We start from the raw sequence: 15,704 nt of genomic DNA, 5'->3' as shown, positions 1-15,704 counted from the left end.
AACTTCATCTGCAATGACGTTTATCGAAGATTGCTACAAATTTACTTGTTCAACAACACTTTGTTATTCACATCTCTAATATCATAATAATTTCAAATTACGTCTTTATTATATCAGAGAAGAAACAAAACAAATTGACATAGAAAAATAATCAGAAAGACATTTTGATGAGCAATAGTAAGTTGAAAACGGTATCATCAAACTCCACGAGATGTACATCATCAAAATATACGAATTAAATTACCTCTGTTGTCATTAAGCGAAGCAAAGTTTTCAACCAGTTCCTATGTGAACAACTTCAATATCGATGAATACAATGAAGACATGAATACGTTTGTTCTTACTTTGTTGTAAATTTGTAATTTAAGTATTCATCTTCTAAAAATGCCTCGCACGGCTGAAATTGTCCTCGTCACCTTCAACTTTCAAATTTTAATACAACTTGCCATATTATTTTTCAGTCGTTACAAAGCCAAAAAAACAGAGCTTTAGGGTTAAAACACTTTAACGGTTTTCCTCTACACGTCATAAAAATTTTGCCTAAATCAGAAGTTTGTAAAAAGAATAAAAGCGCGAAAACTGTGATTTTGTAATACAAAAGTATAGTAAAGACGCACCGATACCACATATGAAGCCAACAGCAAATGATCGATCTTCCGGCTTTGTTTTTTGCAAGAAATGCGTTACCACTCTAATATACATATCAGTGAGTCTTACGATTTTTCACTGCAATTTTACAAGGGTAGGGGTAAAACGCGGAAATAGAATGGCTAAGCGGAAAGCCGGAGAGGAATGGCGAAGCGGAATAGGAGGTAAAACGCGGAGTAGGAAGTTATAAAATGCTGTAAATGGTTAAATAATTATTTGCCACAATAAACATATGAATTGTTCAGTTTTAGATAATGAGCGCATGTGAAAAATAAAAAAATTGAAAATTCATTCCGTGCGTATTTGCAAATTGCAATTGACTCGAAAATTAACGGAGGCATAGTCTTCACAAAACGTTGTAGATAATTCATGAAAATAGTCATAACTAAAAAGCTCAGGATACAAGACAAATGCAAGCTTAGCAGGCCATCCCCAATTTCAATTATATTTCGTTCGTGCATACGTTACGAAAAACTTAAACTTAGTAAGAGCAGCATACTTGTATTTAATCAGATTAGTGTATTTTTGGTAGTTTATTTATTGCTTGATTCATTTCGCTCACAGCACAAAGCAAATGAGCATATTTCGCTTTCAGTCTTTTACAATTTAAAAATATTTTTTGTGCGAATTTACATGATCTCAAATGACAGCAAATACTCACACAATATACGAATCAAATATATGAGCAGAAAATACAATTAATTAGTTTCAGATACTTGCAATGTGTTAAGTATTTTTCTTTAAAAAATTAAACATTGTTTGCAGGACACAGAATACTTGGAATGTATATTCTTTTGAAGAAGATACAAGGGAAAAGGAACAACAAATATCACAGCCAGTTGTATATTATTTTAACCAGTACAAGTTACGTAAGTGTGTTAATTTATTTAAATGAAAGACATTTCATTCACTTCATCAACTGTTTTAAAAGATAAGTTTTTACTAATTTTTCATGTAAATAAAACACACTTATCCACAAGTTGGATCTCTCTTTTCTCACCATTGAAAACATCACACTTCCTTTAAATATTTTATTGGTTATTATCAAACCACATTTGTTATTATAATAAAGTTGATGCTAAGTTCACCGCAAAAGTCTTTATGTGTATATAATTTTGCAAACCTGAATACGTTCTTGGAGACAACAGGAGATTAGAACATGAATTTCTCTGTTGTAAACGCAAAAATCTGTCATTAGCGTTTTGAATGCATTATTCGGGTAATGTGTTTATCAGTATACGTCGAAAAAATAAATGCTACATTCAACGTTAATTACATTATCTACTCGGATGTAACGAAGACCAGATTAAAGAGATTTTCCTGTTGTAAAATTCAGGTCCCATACGTTTAAAAATAAAACACTTTGTTGCTGGGGAAAAGCAACTTTCAATCGTGGGAAAGTGCAAGTCATACTTAAAATCTATACTTATGTATATTTATGATTATTTACCCTATACAGCATTTATTACTCTCTATTCCGCGTTTTACCTTCTATTCCGCTTCCGCAATTCCGCCATTCTGTTTCCGCGTTTTACCCCTACCCAATTTTACGACGGAAACTCTCTTTTTTGTTGAGAAATTCTCGTTTAAGAACTGACACCACAATCATTTGTCCCTTTGTCAAATGTACTAGGCAAATATACAGGACGAATAAAAACGAACTTTACCTATCTTTATAATTTCAATGCTCTGTCACTAACCTTTTTCCACGACAGGATAAAACTTCGTCATCTAAATGCATTTATTTTATATCTTTGTTATAAGCTTTGTGTGCCTTGGAATTTGACCTCTAAAACCAACATACAAAAAATAATGTAACTGTAGAATTAGCTAAGTGATCAGGAATTAAAATTTTAACAACAGGATGCTTTCTAAAAGTTTCTTTGTACACCCAATAGTTCTGAAACAAATATCAAATTACATCTACTCTTGGAGCAATGCCTGTAAAGTTTTTACCAGTATTGCGGTTTTTGTAAGTGGAAAATGTAACACCTACACATTGTAGATTTATATATGCACGTCAAAGGTAGTCAAAAAAAATATGAAAAACTTCGTTTATCACTCGTACTATATATGGTCTACAGAAAAGCTGCATCGATTGATTTTTTTTTAGATCTGATATTTCTCGGCTCTTGTTATTATAATTTCATGAAAGTTTATTACAAACTTCTCAAGTTCTCAAATTTTGTCCTATAAATAATCATTTGCTAAGGTTTACCAGCTTTTCCACTATAACGCATGCATTAAAAACACGTGTCTTTTTGCCCCCCGCATAATCTTTTAAAGTTTAAACAACTGTATATATGCCCCAGACAATACAATGGAGCTCAGCTTTTGGTCAGACAGAATTTGGTGAAATTAAGGTTCAGGAATTTATCTAATATTACCATCACATGTTGGAATGCAGAAACTTGTTCTACCCACTAATATGTTAAGGAAAAAAGCTCCTGTGTCTATCTTTCCCGGATGAAGTATTCAGTTCATAATCCATCATAGTATTTAAATTTACAGCGTAATTCTGTCGTTTCATTCCTAACAAATTAATCCTTATGGCCTGCTTGGATGAATAGAATAATATTTGGAATCTTTACAACTAAATTTTAAAATTTTTCACTAATGAATTCTACAATCTATCTAGATTTAAAAGTCCTGTTTTCTTTTACAATAGAGACAATGTTTTCATTGACGTTTTTACAAAAAAACACAGTCGAGGTCAGTGGCGGATCTAGGCTTAGTCAATATGAATTACTGTTGCACATTTTGGAATATAATTACATTTCTTAGCCCCTCAGAGACAAGTCAATTGGTGCAATTATATTCTTTAAAAATTCAAAACCAAAAGTACTTTTCTGAAAGTACTTTGAATTTGAAATTACTCAGCTTTACTATATTTTGCTCGCTGCTGCTCGCTGTGACTACCCCTAGATCCGTTACCGGTCGAGGTGTCTTAAACAGGTTTGAATGAAATACTTATAGTTTTCGTCAAACCAATTTTAGGTCCGTTTGGAAACATAAACTTCAGTGCAATGTTTTTGTCGAACGATGGCCGGATCAAGTGCAGTTTTAAATAATATAAGTAAATCGTCAATAGTGCAAATTTTTTGTTTCATTAACCAGAAACACTTAAAAAACTGTTAATCAACAATCGACGCACAATATAGGTAAAAATTACTAAAAACCAGCGTAAAAATGAGTGGAGCTAGCACAGTTGATTTCAAATTTCCTATATATCTTCTATCTTTGTTTAAAATTGCCCGAATCTTTTCCAACTTCTGCCAAAATCTGCCCGACCTTCAATTTCTTAAAAAATTATAGACATTGGAGCTTTCCCAATGCCCCATAAACCCCAGCAACAACAACATGTTACGTCAAAATTCCTTCTTTCCATCAATAAAATCAAAAGGAACTATTGTGAAGTTCAAACTAAAATGAGATCATTTCTTTATGCCAGCATGTAGCAATAGCATTTTTCTAAATTTAGATGCTTTAATGCATCGCTTAGTCCAAAGACTAAATAAGTAGTTTCATCGCCTCGTTCATGAGCGAAAACTCCATACCCAAAAGCTGTGTGAAAGTGTAATGTTTGTTTTCTTTTCCACGAAATATTGTGAATGTACCTTTTGCTCTTGTTTCACAATCATCGTCAGTTTTTTCACTTGATGGATGAGGGCTGTTCTCTTTTTTACTACTCCAGGCCTGACAACCATCAAAATTGCGATTTCTTTTGTTCTGGTTCAAATTTAAAGTAAGGAGATTCTTTCCATCAAAAACTTTCGTCAATTTCTTTTCTTAAGTTATCTTCATTATTTTGTTTTTCAGCTGCCACCGTCACATACAAAGAAAAGCGAGGTCTCCATCGTACACCATATCCACCACAAATCCAAGAAAAACTGAATAATGTCATTCAATATAGTTAGTTATATAATAACGTTAAAATTTAAGCAATTTTATTGGTCAAGAACTCAGAGCAGTAAGCAAACCAGTGAACTCAATATTTAGATAACTGGAATGATACCTGAAGCCAAAAATTGAAGCAAGAAAAAAATCTTGGAGAAAATTCTTACCGGACAGACATCAAATCAAGGTGTTTTACACATTGAACGAAAATACATGGAACGCTACCTATAATACAAAACCCTAATAATGTGTATTCAATCAATTATTACTCCGCGAGAGAGTTTCAAAACACTACACACGCGTGTCTGGGGTAAAATCTCGCGCGTGTTTGAATTAAGATTTGGCTTTAATTATTTGCTTCAGGTAGCGTTCCATGTATTTTAGATCAATGGTTTTACAGTATATAGCTCGCGTAAAAAAACTGGGTCGAGTAAAATGGGAGTCAAAAATGGTATGCTGCAAAAAGTTTTCTGATGTTATTTTGTCTTCCAAAACAAAATTTCAACGAAATTGATTAGTCATCTCTTGTTCATTCTGACAGTCAATCTTATATTGTAGCACGTGCCTTAGGCTAGCCAAAAGCATTTCTTCAATCCTATAGACCAATTTTCTAAGAGTTTGAAAGACGAAAACAACTTGTTTGCCAATTAAATCTTGGGATTTTTTGTTTTTAAAACACAAAAAAATAGATAACATTCAACCGAAGTCTGTTAAGCTATAGATACACGGGTATGACGTCATTTGTGATAAGAAAAAAAGTGGCCACGAACCAGGATAACACGAACACCATGTATTCGATTTAAGTTCAATACAGTTGTTTTGAACTAAAGTTGTTGAACTTACGTAGATGACTGACGTTTTGACAACCTTGGCAGTAGTCATCTTTAGGGTCAAATGAGGGGTTAACGTCAGGTTAACCGTATTTGTTATCTGATCATGCGTCATCTTATTGAGTGCATAGAAAAGGTGTTGGTGTGTCAATTGTGAATTGTCTTCGTGGATTAGTCTAAAGTTATGTGTTAATTGTTCGTTTGTTTGAGGTTGTGAATAAGTCGTTTGTATGGTGATTGTAATTGTTTTGATATGTTTAGCGGGTTTTGTTGAGAACTGAGAATTTGTAATCTAAAGAGAGTGTTAGCCTTGTTGAATGGTTTTTACATATCCAAGGTATAGTTCTTAAAATTAATAATTACAGATGTTGTTTGTGAAAATGCAATGTGCAATTCTTATAAAGTTCTGCTTAGTTAGTTTTTTTAGAACTACAATGGTTATAGTCGTTTTCACAATTTTTATTAGACTTTTTAATCCAATATTTTTAAGCACGATACTTCACAAAGATTTATTGAGACCAACCTTTTTAATAAATCATGAATCTCGTCTCGAATACTATAGTATTCATTCAAAAAATTTCCTCAAAAAGTTTGTCGACACTCTCTTCATCATCATCAGGAGGTGTAACTGGTGTCTTCATATCTGTGGTTGTATTAACTGTAAGAGTTGAATTTTTCATTGCTTTTGACGAAGAGTTGATGACTGCTGCTAAAATGAAAACAATCACAAAATGATATAATATTTTAGGATGATTACCTGGTCTATGGTAGTGTGTTAGTTAAACATGCACTAATGTAGATTGAAGTGAATTTTTAAAAAAAAATTTCACAAACGGATAATATTTTTGAGTTAAGTAAATACTAAATCTTATGCTGCATAATCCAAAAAGCAGGAAAGTGAAAAAAGCATTTGTTTTTCTTGTAATTAATCCAAATTATAAACAAAACAAGTAACACAGTATAAAAATTGTTATTAGATACCAACGAAGCCTGTTTAGGGAGTATTTTTTTAAAAAAATGTCACACATGAGTTATCTAAGATATGCTAAGACGTTCCATTATTACATAACCAACAACCCTTAAATACAACTAGTGACTTTGTACCTATGACTCATGATTTATAGTAGAAAGGGTTTTTTATGAACGTAGAAGCAGGGTATCAGGGAAGTGCCGCTTGTTCGCAGCTACTTTGAATATAATAAATGCTGATTTTATGATTGGAAACTTTGAACATATGAAACTGATTGATGGCAGAAAGTTAACAAATAAGTACCAATAACATAACACTTAGCCTAGATATATCATTCTTAAGTAAAAATATCTTTGTGTGCAAAGTCAATTTTGTAAAAAAAACTTCTTTGTTGTCCTATATATACCTCCAATGCACAATAATCTAGCCAAGGAGCCTGGATAGCGTTATCCACTGGATAGAAAATTTTTCTGAACGTTCATAAAATCTCTTATAACTGAAAAATGGACGATTTGAACTGTGCAATCACTGAAATAAAACATTGTTTATAAGACTACTATAAGCTTCAACAATTCCAGGCTTATGTGACCAGCAAGATACTCGTACATAAACTACTATTAAAACGACGACCGGTATACAGATAAATCTTTATTTCAATGCAATGCGTCAAACGTACGGTTCTAAACGACAGAGTATAGATATTAACATAACCGACAAGGAGGCCTAAAGCCGTAATCATCGTTACCTCGTAATTTGGCCACTAAATATAAACATCCATGTACAAAAAATACACCACTATACATGAATTGTGCTCAATCTCAAAAAGACCCCAAGAACCATGCTTTTATACGGGTCCCTTTTGTTTTCATAATAATTAGCATAATAATTAGCATAACCTAAGCTCTATGCATCTCGATCCTACATACCAGCCCCGAACGACCTACTATACGTCGTTCAATAATTCAAAAAGGATCGAGAGCTACAATACAAATGTTTTCAATGTTAACTTGCGCAAGTTTTAAACAATGTGTCCACCAATCTTGTCGAATAACCAAACATAAACCAATAGATACCGTCGTTTAACGTAAACAAAATAATAATAACAGTTAAGTGACAACAACAATAACGTTCGTTTTCTGAAGAATTTCTCGCTTTACTTCGCAGTCTCCAATAGGCACAACTTCCTGACATCTCGACGATAACGACTTTGATTCGCCGTGCGGATCTCTACTTGCCGAACATGTCCGTTGCTATCGGGAAATGTTTCTTCAACTATCGCTAGAGGCCATTCACCTCTGGGAGTATCTTCCATCACCATCAAAACGACATCACCTTTGATTAAGTTTCGTTTTGGGTGTAGCCATTTCTGTCGTTCTTGCAAACTTGGCAGGTATTCTTTTAACCACCTTGCCCAAAATTGGTCAGCTAACTTCTGCGCTTGTTTCCATATTTCTCGGGGGGTTATTTGCCGTAGGTGAAGAACTTGCACTTGTGCTTATGTTTCGATAACGCAGGAGTAGAGTGTTTGGTGTAAGAGTTGATAAATCTCGAGGGTCATCACACTGCCGTACAAGAGGCCGATCATTCACTATTTTCTCGACTTCGCACATTACTGTAAGGAGTGTTTCATCATCAACAACTCGGTCTCCTATTATAACACGCATTTGCTTCCTGATTGTTCTGATCATGCGCTCCCAAACTCCCCCCGCTATGGCTTGCTTTCGGAGCAGAGAAATGCCATTGAATTCCCTTTTCTCTTAGACGATCTAATATTCTAGCTTGATTCCAATTTTGCAACATTTGCTTAACTTCAGATTCCGCTCCTCTAAAATTCGTCCCGTTGTCACTGAACAACTCATTCGGCGGTCCGCGTCGACTGACGAACCTACATACGGCTTGAATGAAGGAATCTGTCGATAGGTCATGTGCAATCTCAATGTGTATGGCCCTTATGGCTAAGCAAGTGAATACACAGCCATATCGTTTTTCAGTTCCTCTTTATATTTGACTTTAAGAGGTCCAAAATAATCGACTCCCACAGATGAAAACGGGTACTCACCAGATTTCACACGAGCTTTGGCAGTGGGGCCATTATCTGCTTCCCTGGAGACTGGTTTCGGCGACGACACGGAACACAATTATTGACTATACTCTTCACAGTGCTAGGTCCCTTTATTATCCAGAAGCGTTGCCGTATTGCTGCTAGAGTTTGACTGGTTCCAGCGTGACCTTCCTTTGCATGGTAATACCGGACAATGAGCTTTGTAACGTGATGACTGGAATCAAGAATTGCGGGATGTTTAGATTCTTCCGGCAGCGATGATTTATCCAAACGTCCACCAACTCTCACAATTCCTCCGGCGATGACTGGACATAGTTTAGCGTATCTCTCTCTCATAGTTTTCTCGTTGATAGATGAACTTCGTTGGGTAAGTTTAATTATTTCCTGGGTTGCCGATTCAATCTCTTTTACCTTTAGAGGACCACGTTGTACTTCTAATCCTGGACCGTTTGGATAACGGCTTAAGATGTACTGTTTGAATCTTAGCAGCCATGCAACCGACTTCTGCAATCTGTACCATTCGGATGTTCGATGGATAAGTTGTATTAGCGAATCAGGGTGCATCCTTTGAGTTGATGACGGCACCAACTCTTGCTTTAGGTTTCTTTACTTCCACATCTGTGTCTTCTACGTCTGGTATGTCATCTAGCTGCGTTGGCCATAATTTGGGATCTTTCCAAAGGAAATCGGGTCCGTTCAACCAAAACTGCAAGTCCCGTTGGTCTTGGCCTGTTGCGCGACCAAGACTTATACCTCTTGATGCAAGGTCGGCTGGGTTGAGCTTGGTTGGCACATGTCTCCATTGATTCGGAGTAGAAGCATCGTGAATAACTTGTAATCGATTCGCTACAAAGGTTTGAAACCTTTTGTTCTCGCTCTTAATGTAACGCAGCACTATCATTGAATCGCTCCAGAAAACAATTTGACTTATTGACAGATCCAACTCATCACAAATTTGTTTATTCAGCTTCACGGCCAATGTTGCAGCGGTTAGTTCCAATCTGGGTACCGTGACTGTTTTAAGAGGTGCAACTCTTGATTTGCCCATAACTAAGGTACAATGAATCCTTCCTTGGGTATCTTCCAGCCGAAGGTACGTTGCTACCCCATATCCTTCAGTCGATGCGTCAGCAAAATAGTGGAGTTCCGCATTCCTTGTCTTGTTAAATTCGTGCGGTTTATAGCATCGAGGTATTTCTAATTTCACAAGGGAATGGAATTCGCTTTGCCAGTCATGCCATATTTCGCTTGTCTCGATTGGGAGATCTTCGTCCCAGCCGTGATTTACTCGACACAGGTTTTGCATTATGCGTTTGGCTGGTAAAACGACAGGAGCGACTAGACCAAGGGATCGTAGACCGAAGCTATGAACGATAGAATCCCTCTTCTTGACTCTGCTTTCAATTTGCTTCCCGGAATCCCAACGTGTCCCTTTCCGTATTCCACTGAACGCCCAATGCTTTCTCCATCGGCAACTTCTCCAACTGAAGGCTGACGCATGGCGCTCTTTCTTTGTTAGGTACGTGAGATAAGACTTCTCGATCATTTGACACCCACTTTGTGAGATGGAATCCACCGCGAGACAGCAAAACTGGTAGTTCGTCTACCAACTTCATTGCTTCTTTCCTTTCTGGTAAAGACTTGAGACAGTCATCTACATAAAAGTTACGATCAACTGTGTCGACAACTTGTTTGCTGAATTCTTCCCGATTATCTGAAGCTGTTCTTTTTAACGCGTAAGAACAACAACTTGGGGAAGAGGTTGCTCGAATAAATGAACAGTCATTTGATGCTCTACTGGTTCTTTGGATAGATCTCCCTCTGGCCACCATAGAAATCTCAGTGCATTACAGTCTTCTGGCTTAACCTTCACCTGATGGAACATCTTCTCAATATCTGCCATTACCGCTATCTTTTCCTGCCTGAACCGCAACAATACACCAACTAATGAATTGGTATAATCTGGTCCTTGAAGAAGCTGATTATTTAGGGATGCGTTGTGGAACTTCGCAGCACAGTCAAAACGATTCTTGTCTTTTCTGGTTTTTGCGGGTGTGTCACAGGGTGATGAGGCAGATACCAAACCAGTTTTTTGAGTGACTCGTCCTGTGTATTTTGTTTATCCACTTGAACTACTTTAGCGTGCCCTTTTGAGATGTATTCCTTCATCGTTGCCTTATAATTTGCGTGAAGTATGGGGTCCCTCTCAAGTCGTTTCTTCAAATAAGCAAGTCTCCTTTCAGCCATAGACTTATTGTACGGGAGGAGTGGGTCATCGTATTTCCAAGGAAGACCAATTTCATATTGATGATTTTCTAGCTTGACAGTTCTATCCATTATTGCCTTTGCGCGACGATCCTCGACCGACAGACATTCTTTAACGTCAGCAGCCGACTCGCTAAACTCTGAATTGTAGAGATTTTGCAATTGCTGACGAATGGAACTCATACCATCTTCCCTTTCCATACACCCAAGAGCTTGATCAACATGAATGAAGTTCATCTGAGCTTCTTGATAAGGTTTTCCTTCAGAGGTCCCATCACCGTCCAACCGAGGATTGTCCGTATTGCGTAGGGTTGATTTCTTTTCCCAGAACGCACTTCAAGGGGGCAAAGAGCTTCGGGAACGTCACTTCCAATAAGGATAGTGACTTTCTTATCCACTAAATCGGTTAGATTAACGCCTTTAAGGTGAGACCACCCTTTACATCAGTGTTCGTGGGAATACTTTCTAGAGCAACAGGAAGAGTGTTGGTCGTCCAAACTTTATCTAGTCTGACACCTTTGCCCGTGGATACTCCAACCACATCGAGAGATAACTGTTGACCCTTACTTTTGTGGCTGCCTGAAACAGTCGCTAACGTGAATTCGATGGGTGAGCAATCGGCTCCAAGATCTTCAGCTAAACTGGTTAAGCACATGGTTGTGTTGGAGCCACTGTCTAAGAACGCATAAGTTTCTATCACACGACTACCATAGGGTGCGCTGACCTTAACTGGAATAACTTGCAAACCTATACGACAACTGCTATATGATGAATTTGTCGCGCCAACTCCAGACGTTGGGAGTGCTTTGGATTGGCTGTCGCTTTCAGATGGTTCAGGATTTGGATTACTCCTTTCACTTGATTTAGAATCCTTAGCCTTTATTTCGGATGAGTGTAACAAAGGATGGTGCCTTCTCTGACAACCTTCAACACCGCATATGCGGGCACCTCTGCAGTCTTTCACGAAATGTCCTGGGCTCAAGCAAGCATGACAAACTTTGTGCGTCTTTACTAGGTCTTGTCGTTGCTGAAGATTTTGAGCCCTGAACTTGTGACAGCGTTCAAGATGGTGTGTGCCTTTGCATAGTACGCAGGATAAATTTCTTCCCTTTGATTCACTACTGTCAAATATTCTCTGGCTGTGAGTTGCTAAGTTTGTGCTATTCCCACTAAACAAGAAGGATTTCTTCTTCAATCTGTCAGTTCCATCCTTTCGGGTTTCATTTTTCGAGGTAATCATTTGACCAAAGTACGTACTAGCCACGGCTGCGCGGGATTGTATGAATTCAGTTAAATGAGAGAAATCTGGTGTGATGTGATTGTCGTACATATGGCTTGCTTTATCAGCCCATTTTGACTTGAGATGCATTGGAAGGCGGCTAACTACCCTTCCCAGAGTGTCCATCGAATTGATACTTGCCCGATTTCCTAACTGAATAGAACCAAGGAGACACGTTTCCATATCTCTTGCTAGCTGCGACAATTTCTCGGCTTCGTTTACTCTAATTGGCGGTCCATTCAAGACTTTCTCAAGGAATGCTTGGGTTACGATGTGATTTCGACCAAAGTTTTTTCTCAGGATTTCCTTAGCACGCTTGTATCCTTGATCCGGAGGCATAATGATGCAATGCTCTATCGCTTGTCTTGCTGTTCCTTTACAATACTGAATAAGGTAATTCAGTCGATCTGCATCATTACTTTCTTTACTCTCGACATTCACTTCAAAATTCTTCATGAACAACGGAAAGTTGCGAGGTTCGCCATCAAAACTCATGTATTCCCTTTGAGGCATTCTTAATCCCTTCACTACTTCGTCCATCGTAATCTGCTGCTTCTCTAATAGATATTGTAACTGCGACGAATTGTCTCGTTGCAAGCTTTGCTGAGTTTGACATCCAGTTCCACTGGTTATTATACTTTCTTGGGGTACACAATTTCCGGTAGGAGGTATCGCCAAGCGCTGACTTAAACTGCTTCTGTCGATTGGGGTTGAAGGTTGCTGGACTGGGTTTTTATCTGGTTCACGAGCGTTACTACTACTTTCCCTGTCCGACAGTTGATGTTCAATATCATTACCAAAAACTTCTTCTTCAAGCTTCCGAAGCTCATCTCGACGTCGTTGTATTTCCCGTTTCTTCATAGCCATCTCATGCTCAATTCTCGCCTGATGCATTTCTTTCTCTAGTTTAAGCCTTGCCTCCCTCATCTGCTTGTTCAGCTCTTCTCTTCTATTAATTTCCAATTCTTCAAGTTCACGAAACCGTTCTGCCCATTTTGAATCAAGCGCGCTCGTTACTCCAGCCCCGTTGTCTTCAAAATTTGTTGTTTGCGTCGGCTTTTCCCACGCACGAGCAGTCCGCGTGACGTTCACGTGAGAAGCTGCTTGTTTACCGATATTAGAATTGACTGGAATACAGGAGCAAGAGGCGATAAAACCGAATTATCCTTCAAAATGAAGCGACCTGACTTAGACCAAGTTCAAGCTCCTGTTCCTGTTCGTCTGCTACTCGCTCCGGCGAACCCAAACTCGTCGAAGCCTCGTCAGAAACGACAACTTGCTTGTTTTGTACGACGACGTTCGGTCCGCTTTCAGCTCGCTCGCTACCGTCATCTTCAGCGGATTCAATCATGTCTTGATTCGTATTGTTAAGCGAATTCTCTCCAGATTTAGCTCGACTCACTTGACCTGGAGGACTTAACTGTTCGCCAGACGGCTGAAGTACGCGTTTTGATAAGCCTTTAATTTTCGACTTTTTACCTTGACCCTTTCGTTTCTGAGTCATTGCTGATCGATTAAACAACAATTACGAGAACTATATAAGCTTCAACAATTCCAGGCTTATGTGACCAGCAAGATACTCGTACATAAACTACTATTAAAACGACGACCGGTATACAGATAAATCTTTATTTCAATGCAATGCGTCAAACGTACGGTTCTAAACGACAGAGTATAGATATTAACATAACCGACAAGGAGGCCTAAAGCCGTAATCATCGTTACCTCGTAATTTGGCCACTAAATATAAACATCCATGTACAAAAAATACACCACTATACATGAATTGTGCTCAATCTCAAAAAGACCCCAAGAACCATGCTTTTATACGGGCCCTTTTTGTTTTTCATAATAATTAGCATAACCTAAGCTCTATGCATCTCGATCCTACAACTACAATATTTCTTTGTCCTAAGAAAAATATAAACACTTATTTTACAAGTTTGAAAATTTTTGCTGTCCAACGGATAACGCTATCCAGGTTTTTTGCAACCGGCCCCAGGTAGTTGTAAACTCGCAATAGACACATTTCATCAAAATTCACCCTCGTACAATCAAAAAAAACCAGCTAACCCGACCACGTGCAATTTCAGCCCTAAACAGACATTGTTACCATTTCTCAAAAAATAATTCTGAAGTGTGAAAGCAGCAAATTTAGCAGGTTTCGTCAAAAACCAAATTGTTTAAAACAATCATGTACATTACAAATAAATACGATAGTGGTATCTTAGCTCAGTCACTAATTTATTTTAAACAATTTATCAAGTGAAAAACTTTACATATAGAAAAAAATATGTCAATCATTCAATGTTTGTCAATGTCACTACAATGTCAAAACATAAAAACCTACCTCTATTTCATTGAAAATCGTGCACTTTTTATCCAATATGGCAATATGCCAAACAACAGGAGAAGTATAAAATGCACTAGTTCATCTTAGCAGACTCAAACATGTCCAGTGGACCCAGTGCTAGTTAGCACAGTATAAGGGCAAGTGGTGGGTGCAAGCAAGTTGTGCAGTTAGTAAGTAAAAATTATAAAATACACTCTATTACTGAGCTAATTTATTTTAAATAATAAACTCTTTTTATAGCGACTTCAATATTCTGCAAATGTATTGCAGTAAGAAAAACGAAAAGCAGTGCGAACTGATATAGTAGGTGAAAGTGCAAACCCTGTACAACAGCATGCATTTCTTACGGATTCTAGCGAGGTTAAACGAATGGAGAAGAATTTATTAGATCTTATGGAAAACTTCAATGAAGGAAAATTGCACGCATTTGGTATGGTTATGTTATTGTCAAAATATGCTTAAACTCTTAAGAGATGAATGATTGTCTTCTGAAATGATCTTAGAATTTACATAGATGTCATATAAAATTACTCAGTGATTCAAGAAAGTCAAGTTAGGAGGTTATCTCACTCGTGTTTGAGAGACTATTTTAGACTGTATACCAACTAAAGTTTCAGCATCAGTCAGATTTCTTCTGATGAAGGCACTAGACTGAAGTATGTATGAACTGAAGATTTAACATCAGATCGCTCTTGATGAAGACACTAGACTGAAGTATATAAGGACTCAACTTTCAATTTCAGATCACTCCTGATAAAGACACTAGACTGAAGTATGTAAGAACTCAAGTTTCAACAACAGATCACCCCTGATAAAGACACTAGACTGAAGTATGTAAGAGCTCAACATTCAACAACAGATCACTCCTGATGAATACAATAGACTGGAGTATATAAAAACTCAAGTTTCAACATCAGATCACTCCTGATGAAGACCCTAGACTGGAGTATATAAGAACTCAAGTTTCCAGATCAGAACACTCCTGATGAAGGCCCTAGACTGCAGTATATAAGAACTAAAGTTTCCACATCAGAACACTCCAGACGAAAACAGGAGACTGGAGTATATAAGAACTCAAGTTTCAAAATAAGATTACTCCTGATGAAAACATTAGACTGCAGTATATAAGAACTCAAATTTCAACATCAGATCACTCCTGATGAAAACAATGAACTTGAGTATATAAGAACTCTAGTTTCAACATCAGATCACTCCTGATAAAGACACTAGACTGAAGTATATAAGAACTTAAGTTTCAACATCTAGTCACTCCTGATTATGACACTAGACTGGATTATGTAAGAACTCAAGTTTCAACATTAGATCCTTCCGGTTGAAGACACTAAACCGGAATATGTAAAAACTTAAGTTTCAACATCAGATCACTCCTGTTGAAAACA

General features: G+C 37.3%; 1 long non-coding RNA gene across 1 annotated transcript; it reads right to left on the bottom strand.

Moving 5' to 3' along the window:
* Window positions 1-4,432: 4,432 nt before the first annotated feature.
* LOC124441911 lies at window positions 4,433-5,939 on the bottom strand. The gene is made up of 2 exons (XR_006947032.1): window positions 5,899-5,939; window positions 4,433-4,538 (listed from the first exon to the last, which is right to left on the bottom strand). It is a non-coding gene; the product is annotated as an uncharacterized LOC124441911 (long non-coding RNA).
* Between the last annotated feature and the right edge of the window lie 9,765 nt (window positions 5,940-15,704).

This window comes from Xenia sp. Carnegie-2017, unplaced genomic scaffold (genome assembly GCF_021976095.1).
Source record: "Xenia sp. Carnegie-2017 unplaced genomic scaffold, XeniaSp_v1 HiC_scaffold_20, whole genome shotgun sequence".
Classification (NCBI taxonomy): Eukaryota; Metazoa; Cnidaria; class Anthozoa; order Malacalcyonacea; family Xeniidae; genus Xenia; species Xenia sp. Carnegie-2017.
Note: the sequence above shows the minus strand (reverse complement) of the source record. Positions and strands in the feature narration are given on the sequence as shown.